Source organism: Crocuta crocuta, unplaced genomic scaffold, assembly GCF_008692635.1.
Source record: "Crocuta crocuta isolate KB4526 unplaced genomic scaffold, BGI_CrCroc_1.0 scaffold431, whole genome shotgun sequence".
In the NCBI taxonomy this organism is placed as follows: domain Eukaryota; kingdom Metazoa; phylum Chordata; class Mammalia; order Carnivora; family Hyaenidae; genus Crocuta; species Crocuta crocuta.
In genome coordinates this window covers 5,414,996-5,437,663 of record NW_027528859.1, presented here as the reverse complement: position 1 = coordinate 5,437,663, position 22,668 = coordinate 5,414,996, and the positions used below count along the sequence as shown (strand labels likewise).

The 22,668-nt window shown below is 39.4% G+C and overlaps 1 protein-coding gene across 2 annotated transcripts in view; it reads left to right on the top strand.

The window, feature by feature from the left end:
- The window catches only part of RUSC2 (RUN and SH3 domain containing 2), a 64,700-nt gene that overhangs the window by 5,768 nt on the left and 36,264 nt on the right, over positions 1-22,668 (top strand). Inside the window, exon 1 of one of the 2 annotated variants that reach the window (XM_077756243.1) lies at positions 19,998-20,209. The exons of the other annotated variant lie outside the window; for it this stretch is intronic. The gene's annotated coding sequence lies outside the window, so the exon portion shown is untranslated. Of the gene's footprint in view, positions 1-19,997; positions 20,210-22,668 lie in introns of those variants that run through there. 2 annotated transcript variants of the gene reach the window in all.

The window sequence follows — 22,668 nt, the reverse complement described above, 5'->3', positions numbered from 1 at the left end:
CGGTTAAGCGTCCGACTTTCGCTTAGGTCATGATCTCGCGGTTCGTGGGTTCGGGCCCCGCATCGGGCTCTGTGCTGCCAGCTCAGAGCCTGGAGCCTGTTTCAGAGTCTGTGTCTCCCTCTCCCTCTGACCCTCCCCTGCTCATGCTGTCTCTCTCTCTCTCCTAGAAATAAATAAAAATATATAAAAAAAAATTAAGTAAACATTAAAAAAAAACAAAAGTTTTAAATTTTGATGAAATACAGTTTACCTGTTTTTTCTTTTGTTGCCTGTGCTTTTGGTGTGATATTCAAGAAATCATAGCCAAATACAGTTTCATGAAGTTCCTCCCCTATAGTTTTTTCTAACTTCTTTATAGTTATATGTATTATGGTCAAGTCTTTGACCCATTTTGAGTTGATTTTTGTACATAGTATAAGACAATAGCCCAACCTCATTCTTTTACATGTAAATATCAATTTTCCCAACACCATTTATTGAAAAGACTGTCCTTTCCCCCATTGAATAGTCTTAGCATTCTTGTCAAAAATCATTTGACCAGGTATGCCAGAGTTTATTTCTGGGCTTGCTGTTCTCTTCCATAGATCTGTATGTCTCTATTTATGCCAGTACCACACTCTTGATTACTATAATTTTGTAGTAAGTTTCAGAATTAGGAAATGTGAGACTTCCAAATTTATTCTTCTTTTTCAAGATTGTTTTGTATTCAGGATCCCTTCAGATTCCATGTGAATTTTAGGGTGGATTTTTCTATTTCTGCAAAAAATATTGTTAGGGTTTTGAAAATGATTGCATCGAATCTGCAGAGTGATTTGGGTAGTATTGACATCTTTTGTTTATTATTATTATTGTGGAATAATATTTGGGTAGTATTGACATGTTTTGTTTATTATTATTATTGTGGAAGAACACTTAACAGTATATTGGTTTGTTTGTTTAAGATTTTATTTTTAAGTAAGCTCTACACTCAATGTGGGGTTTGAATTTACAACCCCGAGATCAAGACTCACATGCTCCACAGACTGAGCCAGCAGGGTGCCTCTATTGTTGAGTATAGATACATTGTAGTACAGCAGATCTCCAGAGTTTATTCATCTTGCTTGACTGAAACTTTATACCCATTGAACAACTCCCCATTTCCCTCTCCCCCAGCCCCTGGCAACCACCATTCCACTCTTTGATTCACTAATTTGACTATTATAGGTACCTCATATAAGTGAAATCAGGTAATGTTTTTCTTTTTATGCTTAGCTTATTTCACTTAGCAAAATGTCTATTTATGTTGTCACATACTACGAGTTTTGATACCTCTTATTAAGTCTTGCAATCCATGAACACAGGATATCTTTCCACTTAGTTGTGTCTTCTTTAATTTCTTCTTGCAATGATTTATAGTTTTTAGTGTACAAGCCTTTTACCTCCTTGATTAAACTTATTCCTAAGTATTTTATTCTTTTTGATGTTATTGTGCATAGAACTGTTTTCTTATGTTCTTTGCTGGCATATAGAAACACAACAGATTTTTAGGTGTTGATTTTGTGTCCTGAAACTTTGCCAGATTCATTTATTAACTCTAACAGCTTTGTGGGGGTGGGGGGAATCTTTAGTGTTTTCTGCTTCTAAGATCATGTCATCTGCAAACAGAGACTCAGATGCTTTTTATTTCTTCTTCTTGCCTATTGAATAAAAATGGGTTTGATGATTTGGTATGCAAGTCCTTAATAGACACTGAGAACAATACTGTATTTTAGCCTAGTATATTAATTAGTGTTATAGTGAATCATCAAGAAAAAGTTAAAAAGAAGAAAATGTTAATTTATAACCTATGTACTATATACAAACAAAAGTGTATAAGTAAAAGGTACATTTTAAAGAAGTTTTACCGAAATACCTGAAGCTTTTTAAAAATTAATTTTGATACTTCAAGAAGAAATCTGTTCTCTCGAATTCTTGATTTAATAGGATAGTCTTTTATCTTAAGGAAGATAAGACACTGAGCTTTGAAATAGCTGCTGTGTTTTGTTTTGTGTGAGGTCCTATAGTCAAGGACAATGGATTGATAACTGGGTAGAGAGAAAAACTGGGCCAGCCAACTTCTGGCTAGACTTTAGTTATCTTAGGATCCAAAGTCTATACTTAACTTGTTTATCTTAGTATCTTAAAAGCTATATTTAACTTGTTTATATATTTTTATATTTTTGTACCTCCTTTCTATACAAATTGTACACTCTTTAAAAAAAAGAAAATATAGCCTTATATTTAGTGTACTCCGGGAAAAATGGAAAGTTATTTTTATCCATGGTCAGGTAAAGGAAAAAAGGAGAGCAGAGTATTCCTAAAGTCAGAATAGATAGGAATCAGGTGACCCTAAGGAAAAAAGCCAAAACTCAAGAGGAGAAAGGTGGGGACCTATTGCTGATCACATTTATCATGAATTTCTCTTACAAAATATTATTTTCTTTTTTTAATTTTTTATTATTTTTTAATGTTTATTCATCTTTGAGAGAGAGAGGGAGAAAGACAGAGTGTGGATGGGGGAGGGGCAGAGAGAGAGGGAGACACAGAATCTGATGCAGGCTCCAGGCTCTGAGCTGTCAGCACAGAGCCCCATGCAGGCTTGAACCCAGAAACCACGAAATCATGACCTGAACCGAAGTCAGAAGCTTTACCAACTGAGCCACCCAGGTGCCCCTATTTTCTTGTTTTTTAAAGTGTTTTATTCTATTTATTTAAGGATACAGACAAACTTTTTGTTATCTAGACCAACCTGTCTCTGATCATTTTGCATAGCTAGAGTTTTTCTGTTAAGGTTAATCATTTCCTTTAAATATCCCCCAAAGCATAATGATTTAAACATTTCTGTCTTACATATATATTACTATATATCAAACCACCCCAAAACTTTGTAGCTTAAGGGTGCCTGGGTGGCTCAGTTGGTTGAGCATCTAACTCTTGATTTTGGCTCAGGTCATGATCCCAGGGTCGTGGGATTGAGCTCCACATCAGGCTCCATGCTCAGCATGGAGAGTCTCTCTTCCCCTCTGCCACTGTCCCCTGCTCGCACATACACTGTCTCCTTTCTCTAATAAAAAAATTTTTTTTTAATATAATACAGTGGCTTAAAACAATGATAGTTTTGTCAGTTGGCTAGATGGGTTTTTTTGTAGTTCCAAAAGAAGAGTTCTAGAACCCTAGAATAGGAGCACTACTGGAATGAATTAAGTCTTTCAAGGTGACTACTTTGAAGGATGTCTCTTACTTGGTTGTAGAAGAGTTATTATACTTCTTTAAAATATTATTCTCTTTACCTTATACTTATAGCTATAATTAACTTCTTAGATAATGCAATGTTTATTTCCGTTTATAGGCTGATTTATGTAATGTGCTTTGCTTGACATCCAACACGGCAATCTACAATATCATTAGTTTATTCATCCCTAGTGATAGTGATTGGAGAAGGGAGGCCTGGAAGCAGAACTACTGTCTCATTATGCATTTTTGAGTCCTTTCTAACAACCAAATGGTAGTAAAAGAAAGTTAACAAGGATCATTGATCTCATGAGAACGAAAGACAGCTGTGGCTTTGTATTGGCTTGTGAAGATCTGTAGTAAAGAATAGAGAATCTCAAACTTTTTAAAGAGGGGAGTTCTTTGTTCAAGTATATTCCACAAGAAAGTGGATACAAAAAGATAAAATCTAAAAAAAAAAGAAAGAGAGAAAGAGAGAGGAAGGAAGGAAGGAAGGAAGGAAGGAAGGAAAGAAAAGAAAGAAAAGAAAGAAAAAGAGAAGAAAAAATCTGAGCTGTTTTGGTTGAAGGCAAGGAGCTAGGGGAAGTAAAGCCTAATCTGGTCATTCTCTTTCCCTCTTTTCCTCTCCATTCCCTTCACCTCCCTTTCACAGTCCCCTGAGGGAGCTCTGTAAACCACAGTTTGAAAGCCACTGATAAAGAGGATTCTGCTGAGTCTTGACGCCAAAGTAGTTAAAGGTTCAAATAAATGATTGAGTTTGAGATCCCATCGTCTTCAGCTGACCACCCACCAGTAGCCAATTATGCTATGAGAGAAATATAACCAAAATGTGTTCTGTATACACATAAATTCTTATGTGAAATCAGTAGCCTTAAGTCAGCAAGCTGCTTGGAACCAGGAATGAATTATAGATCCCTATTGCCCTTTAATCTAAGACCTGTGCTAATTTGTTGACCCTTTCTAGCCCAACACCAAGAAAATTTTTTCTAGTCATACTTTATTTACAGTATATAAAAATTTTTGCCTTTAGATTATTTTATAATAATGTATATGCTTTAGGGGTGCCTGAGTGATTCAGCTGGTTAAGCATCTGACTCTATTTTAGCTCTGGTCATGATCTTGTGGTTTGTGACTTCAAGTCCCATGTCTGGCACTAGGCTCACAGCATGGAGACTGCTTAGGATTCTCTCTCCCCCATCTCTGTGCCCCTACCCGGCTCTCTCTCTCAAAATAAATAAGTAAACTTACAAAATTTTTAATGTATCTGCTTTAAAAATATATACATTGAACATTGGTGAGCTCTGCACATTCTTCCCTTTGAGTACCCTTAGTCTCTTTGCTCAATTTCCTATAGACATGTGCTTTACTTAAGGTGCATAAAAATCACCTAGATCACCCCTGAAATTCTGATTCAATAAGTCTAGCTTGGAGCCCAAGTAATTTGCCTTTCTAATACATTTCGGATAAAGCTGATTGTACTGATCCATTAACCACACTTTGAGTGGAACTAGTGTTATATCCACACTCTAATCTCAGGCTCTTAATAATTAATCGGTGGTTCTCAGAGTAGATCAATGTAAAGGCNGGTTTTTTTTTTTTTTTTTTTTTTTTGGAGGGTGAGGGGTGCAGGGGGAAGGCCCCGTGTACAAGATCCAAGAATTGAAAGCAAATACTGCCACTGTCGAAGAGTGTTATTAGGGGCATATCATTTCCACATTTCCACATTGGATTTTCTTCCTTTAGATGTTAGGATTATAAATCTCTCATTCAAGATAAAGGATTGTGGGGGCGCCTAGGTGGCTTAGTCGGTTAACCGTCCGACTTTCGCTTAGGTCATGATCTCGCGGTTTGTGGGTTCGAGCCCCACGTCGGGCTCTGTGCTGACTGCCAGCTCAGAGCCTGGAGCCTGTTTCAGTCTGTGACTCCCTCTCTCTCTGACCCTCCCCTGCTCACGCTGTCTCTCTCTCTCTCCTAGAAATAAACAAAACATTAAAAAATTTAAAAAAAAAAAAGATTAAGGGATTGTGGAGAATAGTTCTAAGGAAATGCTCTTAGCTTCATTACTAATACTTTAAACCTAGAAAATATTTAAACTTAAATGTCTTTTTATGGAGAAAGATGAAATGAAAGGTACTGTGACATTTCTCTTTGAAACTTAAAGCAAAATCTTGCCTATTTTTACTTAAAAATATTTTCTGAAATATATTTTGTCTTTCTAATATAGGTGAATATGCTCACTGTGGAGAATCTAAAAAATAAAGATAAGTGTAATATGAAGGTATACTATTGAACAGTTTTTTTAAATATTTTAATTATTTTTGAGGGAGAGAGAGAGAACGTGCATGGTGCTGAGTGGGAGAGGTAGAGGGGCAGAGAGAGAGGGGAACAGAGGACCTAAAGCTGGCCTTGTGCTAACAGCTAAGAGACCAATGTGGGGCTCAAACTCAAACTGAGATCATGACCTAAGCTGAAGTTGGATGCTTAACCATTTAAACCACCCAGGCGCCACTACCATTGAGTGGCTCTTGAAAAGCACATTTTAAAAATTGAGGTATAAAATATATATATATATTTTTTAAAAAAAGGTGGGGAGCGCCTGGGTGGCTTAGTCGGTTAAGCATCCGACTTTCGCTTAGGTCATGATCTCGCGGTTCGTGGGTTCGAGCCCCGCGTCGGGCTCTGTGCTGACTGAGCTGTGCCAGCTCAGAGCCTGGGGCCTGTTTCGGAGTCTGTGTCTCCCTCTCTCTCTGACCCTCCCCTGCTCATGCTGTCTCTCTCTCTCTCTCCTAGAAATAAATAAAAATATTAAAAAATAATAATAAAAATAAAAATTGAGGTATAATTGACATACAACATTTATATTAGATTCAGGTGTACAACATAATGATTCAATATTTGCATAAATTGCAAATGACCACTACAATAAGTCTAATTAACAACTGTCACAATACATAGTTACAAAAATTTTTTTTCTTGGAGTCCCTAAGTGGATCAGTCAGTTGAGCATCTGACTTCGGCTCAGGTCATGATCTCAGAGTTTGTGGGTTTAAGCTCCATGTTGGTCTTTGCACTGACAGCAGAGGCTGCTTCAGATTCTCTGTCTCCCTCTATCTCTCTGCTCCTCCCCAACACCTGCCTGCATGCATGCCCTCGGTCAAAAATAAACATTAAAAAAAAGGTTTTTTCTTGTGATGAGAATTCTGAAGATTTACTCTCTTAGCAACTTCTGAATATGCAATATAGTATTTTTTTAAGTTTGTTTTTTTATTTTGAGAGAAATCATGAGCGGGGGAGGGGCAGAGACACAGGGCTTGATTTAACTATGAAATTGTGACCTGAGCTGAAATCAAGAGTCTGACGCTTAACCTACTGAACCACCCAGGCGCCCCTGAATATGCAATATGGTATTATCTAGTTGCTGTGCTATACATTATATCACTGTGACTTATTTCTTTTATAACTGAAAGTTTGTACCTTTTGACTCCCTTCACCCATTTCTTCCACTTCCACCCCAACCCTTCCCTCCTCTAACAACCACCAGTCTGTTCTCTGTATCTAAGAGCTTGGTTTTGTTGCTTTCTTTAGATTTTGCATGTAAATGAGATCATATGGTATTTGTCTTCCTCTGACTTAATTCACTTAGCATAATGCCCACAGGGTCCATCCATGTTGTAAATGGCAAAATTTCCCTCTTTCTCATGGTTAAATAATGAAGAACTCTATACATATGGCTCTGACTCAAGTCCTTCCCCTGACCTCCATGAATATTTCTACTCCTTCTTTAAGAATCTACTCTTATGAACTCCTTTCTGAAATCCTTTCTAACCACCCCCTGCAAACTTGGGTATGATTTCTTTGCTTCAATTGGTCTTGTCTAGGGCTCCATTATAACAGTTAACACTTAACTATAAACTCTGAGTGCAGGCATAGTCTTTGAAGCCAGGATCTCTTAGGGATCTAAAGAGATCCTGGGCTCATCCATTTTTTGAAGTTTTATAAAGTATTAAAAATGACTGAAATCCAAAGCAGGATTATTGTAATTTTGGTATATTTTAAATATTTACATAAACCAACTAATTTATTTTAATACAAAAATGACTGTATTTCAATAGATGCAGAAAAACCATGTGACAAGTCCATGATAAAAACGCTCAGCAAACTAGAAATAGCAGAAAACTTCCTCAAGCTGATAAAGAGCATCTACAAAAAAATACCACAGCTAACATACTTCATGGAGAAAGACAACTAAAAGCTTTTCTTATAAGATAGGAACAGGAGAAGGATATTTGTTCTTGACACTTCTTTCCAACATTGTACCTGTATTTACCTTTGAAAACCTTCATGGCTGGTATGAGGGAGACAAGATTTATTGTGTAGGGTTATTGTATAGGATGACTTTCACTATCACTAACAGAATCAATGCTATCTATTGGCTCAATGGAATCTTTTTCTTTTTGTGCAACTTTAACAAGGAACCTATCTAATGACACTTGCTTTTACCTCCTTTTGAGGATTTCATGAAAATGTGACCTTGCATTATTGTTAAACAAATTCATCACTTGCACTGCTACAGCCTTATTTGGGTGGTGCTTTTCTACAAAAATTTTGCGCTTGTTTCCCACAGTTTACACATCTTCCTAATATCATTTGAAGTGAGGGATTCCTCTGCTTTTTTCCTCCTCCTCCTCTGCAGACAAGATGCAGACGTAGAGTTCTTATAAAATCTTGTAATTTGGGCCATTCTCATACCTCATTCGTTCTTCTCGATGATTTCCTTCTTAATTTCCACCATAATCATCTCCTTCTTCCAACTACCTTTCCTTTCAATATTTTTCTGCATGGGAGCCATTGTATATACTCGCATGGCTGTTGACTACAGTATAGTATTAATAAACTCTTGTCATATACTGTATTTAATGTAACTGGCAATCAGGCATCAGGCAGCCTGACCAAAAATGAAGTAAAACATTCCTAAACTTACTCTTATATGGAAAAGCAAAGGACTGTCCAAAGGTGATTTGAAGTGACAAAAAAATACAGTAGTGCCAGTTGTATGCACCTGCTAACATTCTGAAAAATCACTGATTTCTGCCAAACACCACATTCTGAGACCAAGCATCCAAGCATGGGAGACTATCACCCATAATCGTGCAGAGAGAGAGAGAGAGAAACCATTGGCTCAGTTGTGATCATGTGACATGTGGCATCACATACTACTCTTACTGCAAGACATTGCTCATTTATCAAATTAAAATGTATTAGAAATGTTTGCTCATCTTGCAGAACACTCACAGAACAGGTTACTCGCAATCCGAGGTTTTACCGTATATAATAACAAGTTAAAAATAAAATAAATAATAATAAAATAAATTTAAATCACCTGTTATCCCATTTGCCTATACTACTTTCTGTTTATGTGCATATATAATAAAGTTTGTAGCAATGTAATTATAGGATTAAAATTTTGTATTCTACTTTCTTTTAACATTATTTCACATGCATTTTCCCATTTGCTATTTAGACTTTATGGTTCATGGCTTAATGTATTCCATTCACTTGTTAAAGTACCCTCAATGGTAGCCCTTTAACTTAATTAAAACTTAATTCACATTATAATCATTCTTTTAAAAATATATTCATCAAGGCTCCCTGGGTGGCTTAGTCAGTTAATCCCCCAACTCTTGATTTTGGCTCAAGTCACAATCTCATAGTTCATGGAATTGAAACCTACTTTGGCCTGTGCTCTGACAGAGTGGAGCCTGCTTGGGATTCTTTGTCTCCCTGTCTGTCTTACCCTCCTCTGCTTGTGCAAGCACATGCACATGCCTGGTCTCTCTCTCTCAGAATAAATAAATAACATTAAAAAAATAAAACATTGTTGGGGCGCCTGGGTGGCTTAGTCGGTTAAGCGTCCGACTTTCGCTTAGGTCATGATCTCGCGGTTCGTGGGTTCGAGCCCCGCGTCGGGCTCTGTGCTGACTGCCAGCTCAGAGCCTGGAGCCTGTTTCAGTCTGTGACTCCCTCTCTCTCTGACCCTCCCCTGCTCACGCTGTCTGTCTCTCTCTCTCCTAGAAATAAAATAAAACATTAAAAAAAAAAAATAAAATAAAATAAAACATTGTTAAAAATATATTCATCTGTGTGCATCTGGGTGGCTCAGGGTTGAGTGTCCGATTCTGGATTTCGATTCAGGTCATGATCTTATGGTTTGTGAGTTCTTGCTCTGCACTATCAATGTGGAGCCTGCTTGGGATTCTCTCTCTCTCTCTCTCTCTCTCTCTCCCTCTCTCTGCCCCTCCTGTGCTCGCTCACTCTCTCTCTCTCTCAAAATAAGTAAGTAAACTTTAAAAAATAAAAATATATTTATCTAGTAAAACCCTAACCCTAAAAGAACAAAATCCCTCACCTTCCCTCTCTCTGTACTCAAATAATTATGCATTGCTGGAGAAAATTGTACAGCCCAACAGATTTAGTATCACTTGAAATTCATCATCACCAAATTTATGTTGGCCAGCAGTCTTACCCTATTTTTCTAAAAAAGTTGTTCCTCCACTCTTTATAACAAATATTTTATACCTTCACTACCTTCCACAACCCCTGACCCTCCTTTTTTCCCTCCATGCACTCTATTGATAACCTTTACTCATGCACTTTAGAAAGAAAAAAAGCCATAAAACATGAACTCTCTTACTTTCTACTGCCAATCTGCAAATATATCTACAGACATCCTCTCTTCACTAGTTGGAATGGAGGAAATATCCCAGCTCCACAAAGACTAATCCCTCCCTGGTACACTGGATTGCATCTCCTCCTATGTTATCTTTTCAGCCATGGTAGAACCCTGAAATATCTGCAGTTGGTTGCCTGCCTAACAACTACTTTCCCATCGAAACCAAACAGACTTTATTTAGGAGAGTTTATCCACCTTCCTCCTCACTGGCCTTTGAATATTAACACATCTGGATGTAATGGTTGAGATGGTGATAGCCATCCTGTCACCTAATAGAAAATCTGAATGACATGCTGAGGGTTTGAATTAACTATCCCCTCAGTAACTCTACCTTTGGTCTTCTTGATGTGCATGACTAATAAATTTCCTCTGTTGCTGAAGCTGTTTTGAGATTTTTTTTTATACAATCTCATACAGCAGAGTATCATACTTAAATTATATACTTTTTAAGCTACCCCAAATAAATCTGTATCCAGAGTAAAAACACTGTGAATGCTAAACAAATGGAACATCAGAACAAGTCCCTAATGCCATCCCATTCTTACCCACCCCTTCTGATGTGTTTGCTGATCCTAAATTCAACCTATAGAGAAATTCTGGAGCTACTGCTGCTTCTCAGGATGTTGCTTATCATTTAATCCTTCTCTTTTCTAAATCTTCAACATCAGTAGGGAGAAAGTTAGGGGGGAAGAATGAAAGAAAAGGAAAAAGGGAGGAAGGAAAGGAGGGAGGGAGGAAGGAATACAGGTACATTTCCCAAAACTGAAGAACATGAGTTTCCATTGAAAGGGCCCACTGTGTACCCAATATAGCAAATAGAAATAACCTATCCAAGGGTACCTCATCATCAAAATTTGAAACCCTGGACATATGGAGAAATTTCAAAACTCTTCTTTTAAAAAAAAAAGGGTTATATATAAATGTTGGGAGTCAGAATGGCATTGGACTGAACCATAATGGAATCTAATTAGCAAACAAACAATGCTTTCAAATTTCTGAGAAGAATTTATTTGTGGCCTAGGATTTTATGCATGGCCAAATTATCATCTGTCCTAGAAATAGTCTTAATTCCTGAAGGAACCTTTGCCCAAAGATTGAATTGATAGCCCTTGAAAATGGTGTTGAAGGAGGGCCTAGAATTACAGCAGTAATTGTAGGAATTGGAAGAGAGCATAGCCTAGAAAGACTTTTCTAAAGCAGAAGCTATAGGACTTAGGGAGGGTCACATGGAAATAATTAGACCTTTCAAGGAGAATCTTGTCAGCCCATGAGCTTATGTGGAGGACTTGCTTTCACCATGTTTGGCTGACATTGAACAATTCAGGTAATCAAGAGCCTGAATTCACTGCGTTCGCTGGATGGGAAATTCTTGATTCACAGATAAATTGCAAACTTACACTAACCTTCTTTCTTTGTATTCCCTTGGGATGTTTCCTGGGGTAGAGCTGCTTTACAACTTACAGGTGATAAAGAAGACAGCCATGAAGAAAGCTTAAATAATTTGAAGTGGTATGCCTATTGAAAAGAAAAACATGAGTATGATGGTAACAAGGTTCCCTGTTGTAAATTGAACAGTAGTATAGTCTTGAAAAGGCAATGGGAGGGATTGGGTTCAAGAAAAGAAATTCCTGATTTACACTTATTATAGTTACCATTTACCAAGCCTTACTAGATACCAGACACTGCACTAGATGTTTTCTGTATCTTCTCTCTAACTCCCACTACCATCCTGTAAGAGAGGTATTATTATCCCCATTTTACAGCTGAAGAAACTCAGGCTGAGAGGGATCAAATAACTTGCCCTGTGCTACAGAATTAGTGCTTAAGAGCAGAATTACATACAAGCCTTTTGTAATTCTGCATCATACCAGGTACCAGGTCTGTTTTGTTCACATAATACACTATCAGGCACTTCATAGGTATTCAGTTAATATTAACTGACTGATTCATCTAGTCCTTGTGCAAGACTTTGACATCTGAGGCTCTTCAGGCCACAAATTCCTCTATAAAGAAGAGAAGAAAGCCCTTCCAGAGCCCTGTTGGTGTGCTTCTAGGTCAGGCTATTATATTTCCCAGGCCCAGCGTCCCTTGAGTGAGCCCCAAAGGCTCGATTCTATTTGGGCTCTGGTTTTGGCAGTTGGGCTTGTCCTTATTCTGAGATTTTAACGATAAATTGGATCAGACTATTTCTAGGAGTACTCAGTGGGTCCACACCTGAGGGGAATGGGAGTTCAGTTACTTCTGTCTCTGCTGGAACTTCCCCATCTCTACCCAGAGATGTCTCCAGTATAGGTTGGCCAGTCAGGAAATTCCAAACCCTTTTCCTGAAACTCTAAATAGCTTGAGGAATCTCTCTCCAGCGAGTTGGAAAAGCTCCCAGCAAAGAGCTGGGTCTTACGTAACTTTATAGACTGCCCATTTTTAGGAAAAAACAAACTGTTCCTCAGCTAGTGCTGGACTTTTTGAGACACATCCTGCATTCTTTCCTAGCTGGTCAGCAGCCCCACTGGAAGCAGCTCATAGGACAGAGTTGAAGACCAATGAGGTTAAGTGGGGAGAGATGGAAAAAAAGGGGGGTGTGGTCTGTCATTCAGGCTGGAACATGCTGTTCTGCTTCTCATGCTTCAGCTCCCACTAGCAATAAGAGGGAGTGCAGAGCTGAGTGTGAAGGGAACTCCAGGAGAGGAATTATACCCAGACATATTTGCCCTGCTCATTCCAGAAGCCAACCACTGTACTCGCATGATCCTCTTAGCACCCCACACCCTAACAAGAAAAACTAGAACTAGTGTGTAAATATGTCCACTGCTGTAATGAACCAAATTCTACTCTGGAAAAATAAATGTTTCCAATTTAGTTTGGTGAAGATTCAGTTCCTCCCTTAGTTCATTTCAGTGAACATTTTAAGATATGTGCCAGTCTCTAGACTAGGTTAAGTAACTACTAAGATGAACAAGACAGCCCCTGTCCTTAATATGCAACCAGGGAGGAAAGAGAAAATGTATATAATAGTTATAATACACTTCTTTGCTTTATAGTTCTTTGAACTTCATGTCATTCCTGTGTTCTTAACCCTTATAAAGGTAACCATCAGGTTTATGTTCGTCTGTGAATGAATGTCGTAACTAATTCAAGATAAACAAAGATACAAGAAAATTTCCCCTCTACAGATATGATCAGTTATTTTACCAAATTATTCATGAAGGGGAAGGCACAAGTTCGAGCTAATGTAAGGCATTTAGAACTTTGAATATAACTTGAATCTTTCCAAATCACAAATAGCCTGCTCAATGAATTATAATTTGCCCTAGAGCATGCCTGTACCTTTTGCTTCTTCCCTGAAATAAGTGTTAGGCACTTAATAAGTACTTGCTGCCCCAGTATGGGTGTCTGTTCTCTTTTGGGTTGTAAATGGTGGTCCCTCATGTCTCCTATGATGATTTGGTCCATGAGGCTCAGACCTTCCAGCCTATGAGGATCCTAGTTGCCTAAAAGAATCCATCAGCCCATTTACGGCCAGAAAACTCAAAATACAGATAAAGAAAAAGAACTAAATATGTGTACATTTTTAAAAATAAAAATGGGATCATATCATGAATTATACCTTATAAATTATTTTCAAAGAGCTATATCATGGACAATGTTTCATCTCAGCAACTATTCTAAAATAATACTTTTTAATGTTATATAGAGTACTTCAGCACTATCTCATAATTTAATGAGAGAGCATTTAGAATATTTTCGCTTCTATAAATGGTGCTTCAATGAACATCCTTATGTTTATACCTTATATACTTTTATCATGTTATTTCTTTTAAATTTATTTTCTGGAAGTAGACGAAAGAGAATACATATTTCAAACTCAGATACATGTTTTTTAGTTGCCCTCTTGAAAATTTCACTCATTCAAAAAGGTTTACGTGTGCCAGATTCTGCCCTAGTTTCTGGGGATAGACTAGTAAATAATAATAGACAAGGTTCCTGTCCTATGGAGCTTGCCTATCTAGCATTATAAGCTAAATAAACAATTATAAAACTCAGTATAGAGAAGTTCAAGGTGCTTTGGGAACATATAACCAGGGCATGTAATGTGATCTAGGGAAGGCCATTGAACATGAGATGTTTCAGCCGAAAACGTGAAGGATGATTAAGAAGAGTTGGCCAGACAAATGGAGGGGCCGTGTTCCAGTCAGTAGAGACGTAATGGTATAACTACAGGGCAAGGTAGGGTTGGCAAAAGATGAGACCAGAAAGGGAAGCCATGAAGAGCAGGGTACAGAGTTTGGATTATATGGAAAATCTTTGAAGGTGTTTTAAGCAAAAGGATGATGTATTTAGTTTTCATTTTCAAAGGTTGGTGCTGGGAAGGGAGATCAGGTTAGAGGCTGATGTAGTAGTTTAGACAAGTGATAAGTATAGCTTGGTTGTGTGTAGTAGTACTGGGGGTAGAGATGGGTGGTTGGGTGGATAGAATTAATGAGACTTGGTGGTTATTGGGCTGTGGTAGAATGTATAAAGTGGAAATAGGAGTAACAGAAACCCAAAACTGAGGATTTAAATAACATTGAAGTTTATTTTTCAGCAACAACAAAAATGCAAAGGTAGACCATCCTGGGCTGGTATGGGCAGCTCCACAGTCTAAATGAGAGACTCAGGACCCTTCTGGTTTTTTGCTCTGATACACTTGACCCATCTTGGTTCAAAATGGCTACTGTAGTTCTAGCCATCATGCCTACCTTCCTAGCAAGAAGGTGGGGGAAGGGAGGAAGAAGGAGCCACGCTGTTCATCAAAAAGAGATTACCCAGAATTCTCATAACACTTTTACCACAAGTTAGTCAAATGATCACTCTTACCTCCAAATGAGGTAGAATATGTGTTGGAAAGCATTGTACCCACCTTAGTATCAGGAGGATTCTGTTAATTTGAAAGAGAAAGGGAGAATGGATATTTGATTGGTAACTAACAACCCGGTCCTGGGAAGGTGGGGTACCACAATTCAACTCAGCCAGATTGATTACAAGGTAACATTGATTACACAAAGATATATATACCACTATTGAAAAGAGACTTATTTGGCAACTATACAAAGATTTATTACATTAAAAGCTGTTTAGTCTTGTTTAAGAACAAACAAGTGTTTGCTCAGATAAGGCTCCAGTTTAAATGTGAATATTGCTATATTGATTTGACCTGAATTGCTATCACACAAAATTGTCATGCTTGTGATTTTAAGCACCTTGTCATTCATTAATATTCAGACTATGGGAAAGAACAGACCAGGGCATCTGGCTGGCTCAGTAGGAGGAGCCTGTGACTCTTGGTCTCATGGTCATGAGTTCAAGCCACTTATTGGGTATAGAGATTACTTAAATAAATAAATATTTTTTAAAAAAGAAGAAAGGAACAGACCAATAAATTGCTGCCCTTAGTGTTCTAAGAACACTAATCTGAACAGGATCCAAATGAAGACATTTGCTTATTCTTCTCTAAGTACTAATACACTTATTAGTAGTGTATTACAGTGGAAAAAGAAAGAGCTTTGGAGTGAGTGAGACAAGAGTTCCGAGCCCAAATCCCCTACTTCCTAGCTCTGTGATCTTAGAGAAAGTTATCTCTGCAAGAGCCTCAGTTTCCTTAACTGCAGAATAGGGATAATAACATCTACTTTGCAGGCTCATTGTAAAGATTAGATAGAAGTTTTCATCTTTAGCTGTAAGACATTTATTTCTTTCTAATCCCTGGTATGTGGAGAGGTATAACTGCAACTATTCCTGACTCTGTGCACATTGTTCTTAAGTTGCTTCTATAGCAGTTTGATCCAGTTTATAAAACCTGTAACTGTTTGTGATAGAGCCCAGCTTCACAGTCAGCCCTAAGTCTTTGCTCAAAATGAGCTCATCTCTACCCCCGTGCCTCTCATCCATATTTACGGTTGATACGGTAGATAGAACATCCATCTGACTGTTGATAGTTTCCTTGCTATCCACAACTATACCACATATAGAAGTGGGAGGGCTGGGGAGGAGAGGGACTTGGGACCAGAGCCAACTCAACTGTGAGTTTGGAAACTGGGAGGGTGGGGGGAGGCCTTGTAGAGGCGTGGCATAATATTATTAAGCAGAAATAGAAAGACAAAGACTGTTTATAGCTCAGTCTGCGCTCCTGAGTGATAATGCAGTAAGCTAAATTCCACAGATGTCTTTTAAGTGCTTTATATGAGGGGAATTAGCCTGTCTGTTAGCTCCAAAACAAATAACCTTAGAATTCTTCCTTCACATTCCTCAGTGGCTCCTTACAGGGGAGCTGCCTCTGAAATATATGCATCAACCCCATAGGAAGAGGAATGAGGATCTCTAGGCCTGACCAGCAGAGCCAGAATTCTGAGATGCAGACCTTGAATAGAGGGGCCTTTAACGGTCTAGAGTCAGCAAATTATGGCCCACAAACGGAAAATGGTTTTTACATTTTTAAAGGTTTATAAAAAAAAATACACATACACACATGTGGCCCATGAAGCCTAAATATTTCCCATTTGTCCCTTTACATATTTACAGATAGAGTTTGCTGCAAGGAGGGTGGGTCTCACCAGAGGTTGCAGGATGTCAGAACATCTGTTTTGAATCCCGATGTAGGCACTTGCAGAAAAAGAAGTGTCAGCATCAATGAAAAATAGATTTCTGTTTCTCCTCTCCATGAGCTCTGGAGACCTGGCAAACTAACCCCATAGCAAGGGATTGCTGGGCTAGAAAGAGCGAAGGCTTGTGTTGGGTTTAGAACACAGTGTTGCCTTTGTTCTGACTGAGCAATGGAATACATCCTTTCATTAATGTTGCTTTCTCAGGCCTTTAGGCTAAGTCCAGTTGGTAAGTCCTGCTGCTAAATGCTGTATCAATGAGATACAAGCCTCAGATCAGTGTCCTGGGCTTAGGCGTTGGGGAGAATTAAGTTTGTGGATGGAGCAAGTGGGTGAGTGGATATGTTTTTTTCTGCTTGCATGTTTTTACTCTTTTACACATTAGTTGAAACTAATACCTATGTCTAAGTAGGCAGATTCCTAACTATTTCAACTGCTCTTCAAACCAGAAGTGGGGATTATAGGCCTGAAAGAAAGGAACTGCTCTTCCCAACATGGCCACCATGACCTGAAAGGAAAACGTCCACACTTATATGCATGAATGACAGTTATATTTCTAAAATACTTTGGTCCAAAGAATTTATAGCATTTACATTTGTTGCTACGTATTATTTTAATTTTTTGAATATTTTTCCTTGCCACAACACCAGGAGATAGATATAATTAGCTCCTTTACCTTTGGGAGGACAGGTACACTGCCCCCAGATGACCCAGCAAGTCAGAGAAAAAGCCAGTGTTCCTGTCCTTGGGCATCCTGCCACTAATCCTAGGCATGGGTAGCTTCCAAATGGAGCTGAGATCAAACCCCATATCTCTAGTGATCAAATCTCATTGTTTCTGAGGCTGCATTGTTGTTCTGATGACCAGGTAGATAAGCCTTGAAAGACAGGGGGAAAAAATGTCTTGAATGAGTGGTTCACCAGCCTACCTTCTTGCCAGCACTCTAGCTCCTCAAGATAATGATATGTCTTGTCACTGACCATGGTTATGAGTCAGCCACAGGCAGGAAGATGATGGAGTCACTGTTACTGTGAGCTTGGCTGATTGGCTGCCTTCTTTGCACTTCAGCATTCCTACCTGGTGTGTGGTGCACTTTTGTCATTCCACAGCAGTCTGCTGTGCACACGTCCCCTTAGTAGGTTATTTACATCAGCTGTCCAGCTGTCAACCTTCTCACATCCCTGTCTGCCTAATCGGACAAGATGAAATCTGCGTTAGGAGCTGCCTTTCAGGGAGATGAGTAGGATATCCACAGAGTTCTAGATTCTGTAGTCAAAGTGCAAGATCCCTAGGACCCCAATCTATAGGTCCTGAGGGATAAAGAAGTTTTCAGGAAAGATTTGCTGGGCATTGGCTCCAGGCCAGAAAGATGAGGGCTGGTTTCTTGGTGTTTCTATCCTGTTGTGTCATGTCTAGGAAGAGCTCTGGCCAAATAAATTTTCAAAGGATTTGATCTACCTGCTAAAGACCCTGTGCAAATCAATTAAGGACAAGCCTAACCATCCTTTGTTTTAGGTATCTTTTTCTTGTAATGTCAGCACTCACTGCACTAATCTGGGACTTGTGATTGATAAGGCTGAGCTTCTGGTTAGTTGAGAGATAGTCTTTTCTTGATCTTTTTCATTATTCAGATCATTTCAGTGCAACCAGTTTGTATGTATATGTATGTATACACCCTTCCAAAACAATGTATAGGTCTCTTGTCCAGGGCCTACCTGACTCTGGAGAATACTATAAAGAACAGCTTTCAATCGAAGTTCTCCTGGTCCCAGAGATTTGGGACCAGACAGCTGAATACATGACAGCTCTGTTTGTTCCTTTTCTCTTTCCATGTCCCCTGTGAATTCTGAACTGTTTTCAACAAGGCTCGCTTCCCTCAGAATCCAGCTTAGCATCCTAGAGAAGCCTGAGGCCACTCTTATAGCAGGAAGCTGTCCTAGATTTGGGCAGTAACCAGTAGAACTTGATACTGACGCCAGAGTGTAAAAATAAACACCTCCTACAGTGCTGTCTTAATCCATTGGCATCAGAGTTGCTATTATTAACCCACAGGCCTCATAGGCAGCTGTGATGGGCAGACAACAGTCTGGACAGACCTATCCTCCCAGCTTGGGATCAGACCGTTTCTTTCCTACATCTACTGGGATCTGATCTGGGGCCCATGCAGAAGCACCATCAGTCTGGGAGCATGCCCCACAACAGGTAATACTAGAGATGGGACAGTATCTTTCGTTTAGGAGAGCCTTAGGCTCCCAGGGCCAGCCTGCCAGTCCAGAGTATAATCGGCACAGGCTGATTGATTCAGGGTAAAAAAACAACATAACTCTTTCCATTTCCTTTCAATCTTTTTAAGAGGTTTTACCTACCAGTTTCCTGGACTTGGAGCCTTTAGATTTTCTGGAAAATTGGGAAGGAAGAGAAGAAAGTTTCCATTGATCATCTGCCAAAAATAAAATAATAATAATGACCATGACTGAGCACATATCTTGTGTCAGGCACTTTACATTTAATATCTTATTTAATTCTACTTCAAGCCTTTGAAGGAAGATATGACAGTTTTACAAATGAGGAAACTAAAGTTTGGTGAAGTTGAGTAACTTCCCAAAGTCCACAGCTAGCAAGTAGTGTGTCACATTTAAATCCAGACCTGTCAACACCAAAATCCATGCCCTGAATCATTACAAAACCTAGGCTCCTGAATACCCAGGACTCAGGCCAGACCCTAGCCACCTGCTTTTAAACACTTTTTTTAAGTATACATCAGTATACTCTCAGTTTAGTCTTACAACTAAAGCAAATACAGTATCTGGCACAAAGAAATGGTCTTTGCTGCCACCTGCTATTGAAGCAGTCCTGGTGCTCTTACCAGGCATGGTCAGCTGGACTGAAGAGACTATTTTTAAAGTCTATCAGATGATAAGTCACCTCTGAAAAGAGACTTTGAGTCTCATGGATAATTCTTAGGAACTAGGACCCCTCTGCTGAGAAAAAGGCCAGACTGGAGCCTGGTTCCCTAGGGGAGCAATGCTTTGATGGCTTCTAACAGTCATGCTGAGGGAGGCGTGTGCTTAAATGATAATACTTCCTTGAAGGGCAGCTAGATTTCTTTCTCTTTCTCCTATCTCCCCCACCCTTTCTCCACAACTGACTTGTGTAATTCAATCCAGATTCTTCTCATAGTCTACTTTGCTGTGCACTTGTGGCCTTTTATTTACAGCTTTTGATAGACTGATAGGATAGCAGCTTACCAGCCTGCGTGCTTCAGTCCACTGCCTTGGGGGAGGAGAAGCAGAAAACACTGTGGCCTTGCTTCCTGAAGCCTAGGAACCAAAAGGAACAGCCAAAGAAAAATCAAGGGATTGACCACATTGGGCCTTTTTTGTCCCAGCTAACTTGCTCCTGCAAATACACACTTGAGAGCTGTCCTCCTAACAGAGCACACGGAGCTGGGCCTTTGACTACCCACGTCTGGCACACTGTCTCTGGTCTTGGTGGTTTACTCCTCCCTTGCTGCTCACCTACACCCAGCATTGGAAGGCTTAATCTCTCCATCTTCCTCCTCCATCCCCTCAGCTGAAGAACTTGGTCTGTCAAGGTAGGAGCTAAATCTTTCCTAATTCTCTATAGTCGTCTTCTCTCTCTTTTACCTACATTCTCGAAAGAGATAGGATTTATAGCAAATTCTCAATCTCTAGAGACTTTAACTGTAGCAATTAGAAGCCAGGCACCTGGAGGTGTAGGTGTGCATGTGTGTCTGTGTATTTTTGTTGAAAGGCAAGAGGGTGAGTGGAAGGACATTATTAACTAGCACTCTGCATAGGAACCTTTCCTTGGGCTCCAGATTTTAATTTGGCTTCATTTGTAATTAAAGCTGAAAGGAACCTTAAGAGGTCATGTGATTCAGCCTGCTGCCTCCAAACAGGTGCTATGAGTTGAACTAAGGAATCTGATAGTTGACCTACTGGAGAGAGCTATACACTTGCTGGCTGAATGAGTAGAAAAGATTTTTTTTTCTAGGTATAATCTCTTTTGAGCAGAGAAAGACCCTGGGACAAAGCTAAGTTTATTATTACCAAGTTTTTATGGAATAAAGGAAAGCAAACCTTTATAGCTCAGTGAGGGTCAATGGCTTCTAGTTTATTCTTTTCCTGGCTATAATTCCCAGTGCTGCAGTCTCCATTCATTGAATTGAAGCCTTGGGAGCTTCAGGCACAGCTGAGCCTGAGAGGTGAAGGTTTAGGCCTATTAGGGGTTCCACCCCTGGATATTCTGTCAGTGACTTTGATTACAGTAAAGGTGCCTGCATATTTCCAGTTCACAAGGTAAGAGATAGACTTGAGGAAAAGAAGATATTCCCATATCAAGTAGTCCTAGGAAAGAGCCCATTCTACTTCAGAGCCAGGCCTTTTCTATAGTGTTTGTATTTGACTTTAGGGAGTACACTTTGAGCTGAACCTTTCTGTAACATACTTGAGAAGCTGAGACGAAAGCAAAGCTCTGTGCTTAGAAAGAGGATTCTATATTAGGGAGTCCTGGTAAGGAAGCAGCTGGGTGTGTCTGGGACAACCCTTCAGGCCTCTTCCAACATACTCCCAGCATGCTGGCTGGTCTCATTTGGAATCCAAAATAACATAATATCAGTTCGGAGCAGTGGCCTCCTTAGTTAGGAGCAGCTACATGTAACCAGGATGACAGACAGATGAGCTCTGGGTATTGGCTGCTATTTCATTTATGGAATCAGACTCCTGATGCCATAGCCAGGTGCTCTTAGGCATCTAACATTCTTTCCTTGTAACTCCTTGCAGACACCCTCAGGAATCACTATTACCACCAATTCTTCAGTCTCCAAATTCTTTCAGCATCTCTCACACATTTCAAAGAGAGGCACTTATCTTGTAGGAAATTCAGAATCTCCATCAAATCTCAAGCCCTACTGGGGCACCTGGATGGCTCAGCTGGTTGAGCATCTGACTTTGGCTCAGGTCATGATCTCACAGTTCATGGGTTCGAGCTCTGTGTCATGCTCTGTGCTGACAGCTCAGAACCTAGGGCCTGCTTTGAATTCTGTATCTCCCTCTCTCTCTGCCTCTCCCCTGCTCACACTCTGTCTCTCTCTCCTTCAAAAATAAATAAACATTAAAAAAAAAATCTCAAGGTCTGTAAAGACAGAATCTTGGCAGGCATGGAGAGTAGTTATACAGACTGATTTTCCCGAATTAATGTAGAAGGTTCATTTTTGCCCTCAGAAGTAAGTCTGCTGTTATTAGTGCAACTAATTGACATTATTTTCCAAACCTATTTGATTTGACAACCATGAAGAAAGAGAGAAGAGATGATTTCTATCAGTTAATCCTTTGTTTCACTCTCCATTTCCCCAACCCAACAAAACATGTTGGATAGTCTTGCCTTTGCCTAGAGGTTTTCAGAAACTTTTCCTCTAAGCCCTAGGGTCTCCTAGAAGTGCCTTTGGGGACCCCCACAGTGGAGAGAGGGATTTGGAGTCTATGGAGCTCTAGGCCTCCTCTGTTTCAACCAGAGTAGCTCTGCTTTATGTATTAGGGCTAAAAAATTTTGAAACCACTGTTCTAACACTTAATCTCATCCTGTAATGTCTTTTTTGCTGACTTAGCCCTCTCCAGAGACATGTTGGCAATGATTTTAACAAAATTAGGGGACCCTCAAGTTGGGCTTTTACCCCTGAACTCCCAGCACAGTGCTTTATACACAGTAGGATGCTTCCGGGTTGATTGCTTGCTTGATTGACTAACTCCTCAGATGATATTAATTCATGGCCTCAGAATGCTTCTAGATCAGGGAGAAGTATACAGTAGTTATCCACAGTTTCACTTTCCATGGTTTCAGTTAACCCATGCATGTTCAACCATGGTCCCTCCGGAAGCAGATCATCCTTCTGAGAGTTGTCACAGGGTCACTAGCCTAGCACTACATAACAGTGCCTATGTCATTCATCTCACTTCATCTTCTCACAGAGGCATTTTGTCATTTCTCATCATCACAAGAAGGGTAAGTGCAGTATAATAAGATATTTTGAGA